This window comes from Cryptomeria japonica, chromosome 3, assembly GCF_030272615.1.
Source record: "Cryptomeria japonica chromosome 3, Sugi_1.0, whole genome shotgun sequence".
NCBI lineage: Eukaryota > Viridiplantae > Streptophyta > Pinopsida > Cupressales > Cupressaceae > Cryptomeria > Cryptomeria japonica.
The window spans coordinates 582,433,723-582,441,602 of NC_081407.1; the positions used below are offsets into that span (position 1 = coordinate 582,433,723).

General features: G+C 33.9%; 1 long non-coding RNA gene across 1 annotated transcript; it reads left to right on the forward strand.

The window, feature by feature from the left end:
• Positions 1-2,531: 2,531 nt before the first annotated feature.
• LOC131048040 (uncharacterized) lies at positions 2,532-7,071 on the forward strand. The gene is made up of 2 exons (XR_009106348.1): positions 2,532-2,905; positions 6,581-7,071. It is a non-coding gene; the product is annotated as an uncharacterized LOC131048040 (long non-coding RNA).
• Positions 7,072-7,880: the final 809 nt, after the last annotated feature.

The following is a 7,880-nucleotide window of genomic DNA, read 5'->3' on the forward strand; positions in this document are numbered from 1 at the left end:
ACGAAAATAGGAAAAGATTATAATTCATCCCTTCCTCTTAATTAAAAATTTCCATGGGAACACTCCAATTGCTTAATTTTAAGCAGATTTTACATTTAAGCAGCAACATGGGGACATGGGGTAAGGGGGGCTGGAAATAAGCAGCAACTGCATATTGCCAAAAATGCCATGTGGCTCCACAAATTTGTTTCCTTCTTTTTTTTAACATTTTATTTCTATTTTTTCTTGTGCACAAATTATTACTAATATTATTAAATACCAATTTTAAAATTTCCCTTAAAAATAAGCAGAAAAATTAATACTCATGGGGCCACCAGCTCCACAAATATTTCCTAAAAAAAGTTGAGCAGCAGCTACTAGCAAAAATAAGCTAAGCAACTATGGGAAAATAGGGGGGGGGGGGCTGAAAATAAGCAGCAACTGCATATTGCCAAAAATGCCACGTTGTGCACAAATTATTTATTAATATTATTAATACCAATTTTAAGATTTCTCTTAAAAATAAGTAGAAAAATATATGTTCAGGGGGCCACTAGCTCCATAGATATTTCCTAAAAAAATTGAGCAGCCACTGCTAGCAAAAATAAGTTAAGGGTGGGGTCCCATAGAGGGGGGCTCCCTAAAAATAGAGCTGGAGCTGCTGAGCTTTTTTAGGAATATTTTAAAGCTAGCGGTCCCATGAATTTTGTTTTTCACCAACTTAGGCTTTCAAGCCTAAAAATAAGTAGCAACTGCATATTGCCAAAAATGCCACGTGGCTCCACAAATTTGTTTCCCTCTTTTTTTTTAACATTTTATTTCTATTTTTTCTTGTGCACAAATTATTTATTAATATTATTAATACCAATTTTAAGATTTCTCTTAAATATAATTAGAAAAATATATGCTCATGGGGACACTAGCTCCATAGATATTTCCTAAAAAAATTGAGCAGCCACTGCTAGCAAAAATAAGCTAAGGGTGGAGTCCCATGGAGGGGGGCTTCCTAAAAATAGAGTTGGAGCTGCTGAGCTTTTTTAGGAATATTTTAAAGCTAGCGGTCCCATGAATTTTGTTTTTCACCAACTTAGACTTTCAAGCCTAAAAGGTAGGGGCTCTATTTTTTGGGAAAAGATTCTAATTAATCCCGTAGCCAAAAAAAAAAATTCATGGGACCACCTCTTCCTTAAAAATAGAGCTTAAGCCCCCTCCATGGGACCCCTGCCTAAGCAGCCGCATGGGAACATACTAGAAGCAATTAACTCTAGTCCCAAATTGGTAACTCTCTTCCACTATGTAGTTACACCATGCACCATTGTTGTCTCTAGCTCAAGAATAGCAAGCTTCCTTTCAAATTCTTCTTCCTTAGTGCAGTGACAAATTTTCTATTTCCATCTTTCGCACTTTAGTTCACTCCACCATCTTTTGGAAAGTTCCATGTTGATTCTCTTTTGATTTTCTTTCCCTTATGGTGGTAGAACTTCAAAACTTTTTTGAGGAAATTTCTATTTTGGGTTTTTAGTTCTCAACCAACAACTTGCATGTTGGCTAAGAACTAAGACCCAAAATACAATCTTTGGGTCTTTAGTTCTACCACCATTTTGACAAGATTTTGATCCTTGATTTTGAGGAGGGTTCTCCCTATAAATACAATCTTAAAACTCATAATTAGGGTCCAAGAATTGATGATATGATGTCCTAAGTTAGCTTGTAGTACTTAATATTTTCTTGCTCTCAATATTTCATTTCTTGGAGTATTTTGTGAAAGTTGTGAACCAAAATATCAGTGATTTGCTAGTATATTTTGAATGATAATGGCAATGAAGTTCGTGGTTTTCAATCTTATTGGATATCTCTTATGACTATTTGGTAGTGTTCCTTTCTTACAACTTCCTCAACTCATGATAGATTTAAAAGTTTATTAAGTATCTTCATTTTTATAAATTAATCTATGCATGCATAATGGCGATTGAGAATAAAATGAACACCTGAAAAGAAAAGTAATAAAAGTTTGATTTCATTTACATGTTTGAGTTGCTAATATCTAGCATGTTAAATGATTTAATTGTATAACACTTCTTGGATTTTGCTAATAATATTGGTTGGATATAATATTGATCATTCATTTTCTTATTGCCTTGTCTTATCTTTTGTTGTTTTTTTAATATTCTAGCTTCGAAAATAGATCAAAAGCTTATACCTTTCAGCTTGGAACCATCATACCCTCTTGTTTAACATGCCATAACAAACACTTAACCATCCGCATTGTTGTGACCCAATAAAAGTGACCTCTGAAGGTCTAAAGTACTACCTTTCCTACCTCTTTCAAAAGAGATTGAGTGGAAACACTCAATCTGTATTGAATGTGTCAAAAGACCCATCAACAATTTTTAATTAACGAAATGAAAAACAATTGTTAAAATATGAACGAGTCCCTTGCCCTAAATTATTACATTAAAAATAAAAAATGAAAATGAGAACAAATGGAAAACTACAACTATATAGTTTATTCAATTGTGAGACCCATTAAGATTTGCCTAGGGCCCACATGTACAATTAGTGTCGAAACCAGCTCTGTTTTTATCCATTTTCAACCAGCAATTGGGCATCACAACAAACATTTGTTATAAAACGCTGTAGATTTCTTCGCCACCCATTTTTACATAAAAATAAATGTAAAAGCCGTTGACGGGTGGAAGCCAGCCCCGCTTACACACGTTTTCTTCCTTTTTTTTTCAAAAAGTTTTATGAATTTATAAGATTCATCAGATGGCCAACCAAGCTCTTCACATTTTACGAAACCATATAACAAATAGCGTTCAAAGTCCAACAGCTTGACAACCATTAAGGCTAATTATGGTTCCTTAATCATCTGCATCGTTTTTAGCAGGAGATCGGATCCAAAGGACTTCCTATCGGCTAACGCGTAAGCTCAATCAAAGCCTTTTCTTTTTTTTTTTCTTGGAATTTTTAGCTCTGTGGATCTTAATTCTAGATAAATGGGTAAATTATATAACAGTATCATGTTTCAGGGCATTTGCATGGATGATATGCTTCCATTTAACTGATTTCCGTTGTCTGGTTAGTCTACAATGTTTAATTGGAGCTGGGCTCAAGTAAATTGGACTATGGTTGTTATTTGATAGGATTATGTTGTTATTCCTAATTAGATTAAAGATTATACCACAATTGGTCTTAGATCGAGTTTAAATGATTTTTCTGTGGTGGGCTGTTCTGGGCATGCTGTTTTCAATTTTTCTCTTTGGACACTCCAAAGTATTCGAGCACAGAGCTGCAAAGTGTAACAATTTAAAAGATTTCAGGTTTCTGAAGTTTCTTAGGGATTATTTTTGGCCCAAGATATAGGACACGGTGTAATGGGGATTTTTTTCGTTAGATTTTGATTCTTTTTTTTAAATTTATAGAAATGGAAGTATATATCTCATAGATTGTAGATTGAATTCTTTGAAATTATCCTCTATCCATACATGTAGAGCTTCTGGTTTTCAGATAATTTGTAAAATACCCATAAGTGAATAAATCTTGATATTAAATAAAACAATATGAATAGATAAGGCATAACTAGCAATGCATCACTAACCTGGGACCTTTTTATTCCTTTTTCAGCACTGCTTTGATTTTCCAATATTTATTTCTAGGGATTTGCATCCTTCATTTTCTTATGGTTAACTTATGAGGCATTGCTCATCTATCTTGCCAGCAAGGGATTCATAGGAAAAGAGAAACCCCATTGATGAGAAGATCTGTTTTTTGTTGGCCATCCACCAGCCTTTAATTGTCTTTCTTCTATTATTCAAACTGTTTCATTTTCTGCTTCTGTTTGTAGTCAGAGCTTTTGGATACCCTATAGTTGAAGCACAGCCAGGTTTACAGGGGATCTCATATATATGTAATCATCAATATTACCTCATACTTAAGTACTTTGTGCAGAAATGCATTGTGGAACTTAAACTGGCCTTTCCTTTCTTTTTGTATTTAAATTGAAACAGGCATGCAGAGATGGGTTCGTTCCACAACCTCCACTTGTGCCTGAGTTTTCATGGCATCACTCTTGTTGTTATCGGAAGATGTATGTCTTTTTAAACACACAGTTTTGGTTTCAAATTTTGATCAATTGATCTGCATCACAATTCTTCAGAGGCCAAGGGGCTCTAGGTTGATTATATATTTTAATTGGCTTTGAAAAAATAAATGTAGGAACTCATTCCCAAGGAATTTGGCCCTTGAGCATTTAGAAGCAACTTAAGGAATGATTTATCTGCAACTTTACCTTAGAGGCATTTATAACTATCCCAGTTTCTTGGACATCCTGTTTAGCTTCCATAATGTTGCACTAAAATTCCTTGAAAGAATCAGACATATTTAGTTATAGCAGACTGCTTATGTGAACTCTGATCATTCTTTTATGAAAAGTAGTTGAAATGAACTGCAATTAAGCTGTGTATCCTAGTATCTTTTATAGTTTTATAAAATTTGTGTAATTGTTACCGGCATTCATATTCATGAAGTAGATTTAGGGGGTTTTGAATCTATCCATACTTTTGATCCACATATCCATACATATTAGAAACAGGGTTTTATGATTTTTTGTTAAACAGGGGAATCAGGAAGCCCCTAGGATTCTTACACCTTAACTGGCATTCCACAATAACCCCTGGGTTAATGGCAATATGTCTTATAAGTATGATTAATAGACAATGTGTGATAGAAGCTTACCTGAAATAATTGAAACCTGAGTTTTATTTTGTTGGGTTATGTTATTTTTGTGCATGTAGGTATACTTTTTAGTGCTGGATAGTTTTGTGGGATAATTTTATATATTCATGATTCATCAAGTATGGTAGGGATGGTCTAGAGCAAGTTCTGGTTGATTTTTAATGGTGGTCTATTTTGGATATGAATTTTGTGTTTTTTGTTACCATGTGATTATCTTTTGGGCGATTTTCCTCATGAAAAAATCTGAACATTTCAAGGAATTATGATTAGAAATTTAGAATACAGAGTTGCAAAGTGTGAACCAGCTCACAAGTTTTCATCTTTTCTGATGTTTCCCTTCATATATTTGAAATTATTTCTAGAGATTGTTTTGACAAAGGAAATGACAGTGTAATGGGGGTTAGGTTTTCCGAGTCTCAAATTCTTTTTGTAAATTTAAGGGCTGTCATCTTTTATTGGTAAAATTGTGAAGGTATAAAGGTTATGGAACCCTAGACCTGGTAAAAAAATTATTGGTGAGATGCTAACCAAACTGGGAAAATAAATATATGACATGAAAAAAATCAAATTCTTGCATCACCTTGTCCACCCACAGGGTAATATCGATCTTCAGCACCAAGTATATTTCCACTGTTCGGAAGTTCGCAAAATCAAAAGCTACTGGATTTCATCATTTAGCCATCACTCCTTATATAATCGTTCTGCTCTGTTTGATTCAATCATTAAAGGCACTACTGAGTGCATATAAAGAAAGTTTTTTATGCAAAGAAATTTTTCCTTTTTTTGACCTTGAATTTTACAATTTTAATGAAGAGCAAGCTATTACCCTTTGGCACAGCTTCTGAGACATACCCTTTCCACTTGTGAAATATCCTCATGCTCTGCAAGAGTGTTACTGGAGTTAAGTAATACAGACGGAACCCCAACCATGAGAATTTAATGCAAATGTGATGGTATATGGATGCTTCCATATCGCTTTTAATTAAGGAGATAAGGGAGTTGTATCTAAGCATGGTGCCCCATCAAAAAATTCTCCGTTTTCTTCTTTGTAACCTACTTGTCTCATTTTGTTACCAATTTTTGTCTATCAACTCATTTCAAGTCCTTCCGTGATGGCCATATTGAAATGAAATTACAGATTCGTGAATGCACCGAAGAAAACTTCCTTTATTAAATCCATTGACCTCTAAAGAATAAGCAATACAAGTTCTTTTGTCACCTTCTTCAATCATGAATTTAGAAATCACTTTAGGGATGGTTTCCCTACTCCTTTACCTTGAAGAAAAGATCAAGGATATTGAAGGCATTTAACTTAACCCCAATTTCTTGGTCATACAGTTTGGATTACCTTCTGTGACTCCAAAGTTCTTTAAGAAAATCAAGCATATTCACGTGCAGGACAGGAGAAAAGGGCCTCTGAATGACAGTTATGTGAAAGGAAAAGGATCTGTATGGGCAAGTGGCTCATATGAACCCAAATTAAGCTGTGTATCCCAGTATCTTTTATAACTCCATAGATATTGTGCAGTTGTTAAGTTCTCTTCAACCTAGGTCAGATACTCTTGTTCTTGAAGTTCAAGTAGGGGATCTTGTTCATCCATTTTTCTGTTTCACATATCCATACAAATGGATGACAAGCTTTAATGTTTAATGCATGGCCAGTACTTGCTTCTCGGTGGTGTTTGTACAGCTCAAACCTTCTATAATATCATTTGTGTAGAAAGTGTATGTAGGTTGACCTGGAATCATGTAGATAATTTACTTGACAAGTTGAAGCTATAGGAAGTAAAGTTGTCTTCTTTGATGAACTATTTTAATTATCTTTACATCGTGGTTAACTGATTAGACACTATGTTTCATGCAGCTGTGTTCAGAAGGGCAAGAAAAGGATAAAGATGAGGGGACCAAAATTTTGGATTACTGTTATTTGTGTATGCATATGTTACTTTTGTTGTGGTTCTAGACGCCGCAGCCCTAGACAAAGGGAAGGATTATATTAACAAAACAATTTCACAATCTTCATGATTTATAATTTGCTATTGTCGCTGTGGCCACTGTTAAGTGTTCAGTTCATACATTTGCATTCATCATTTGAGATGGAATTGAAAATTTAAGATGATGTACTGTATCCTTAATAAAGATTTAAGGCCAGTTCCAATGGAATTTGTATTGGTTGAGCTCTGATCCCAGGAAGGCTGTTCTACATCATGGCAGTTGTAACACATTATTGTCTTTGTATAAAATGTCCAATGTAGTTTTCAGTTGTTTGTAATATGAACATTAATATGTAGATCTGTAAGATTGAACATATACACAAGTTGTTTATCATAAATTATTCCAAAAAGTTAACAGTAATACGGTCCTTTACTCTTTTCTTAATCATGGATGCAGCTATGTTTCCCTTTTGAAAATGAAGCTCTAAAGACTCAAAATGCTACACAAATATGAGCTTGCTAATCTTCATGAAGATAGGATTCCCCTCATTTCCAATAATCATTTTAAAAAAGATCTATGCAAAAGTTGTTAAAAAAACTCAGATAAATTGTCAAAACACTGGGTCATCTGGGATAATTTATCAATTATAAAATTATAGGTAATGTACAATCTAAAATCATACGTTCAAACCAAAATCATTGGCCATTTCCACAAAAATGAAAAAAACCAAATAAATGTAAAGAAATATGGTTTAACGAAATATCAACAACCACAAATTAGAAACTCACATGGATCCTCACAAGATGAAACTCGTGGAAAATTACGATTACAAAACTAAGAACCAACTCACATGAACTACATTATGAAACTCGTAGATGAAACATCTGAAATACACCTTGGGAAGAAAGAACCCATAACATCTGTAAGTAGAATGGCATAGAAGATGAAATATACTTTCTTCTGACATGCCCATTATATAACTCTATTAGGAACAGCTAACAAAACGTTGGTAATCATAACCATGATTTCTGAAACCAGGAGAATCAAACTGGAAAATTTATTGTAATACTTAAACAGTCAAGGAAACAATTGTCTTAACAAGTAGACATACTTTTTGTAGATCATTAAAATTTCTGTCTTAAAGGACATTATTAGTCATCTTATCTTGGTGTCTACTAGAAGTACAGTACCAAGAAATAGAAGCTAATGGAAAATATGACTTACAAGCA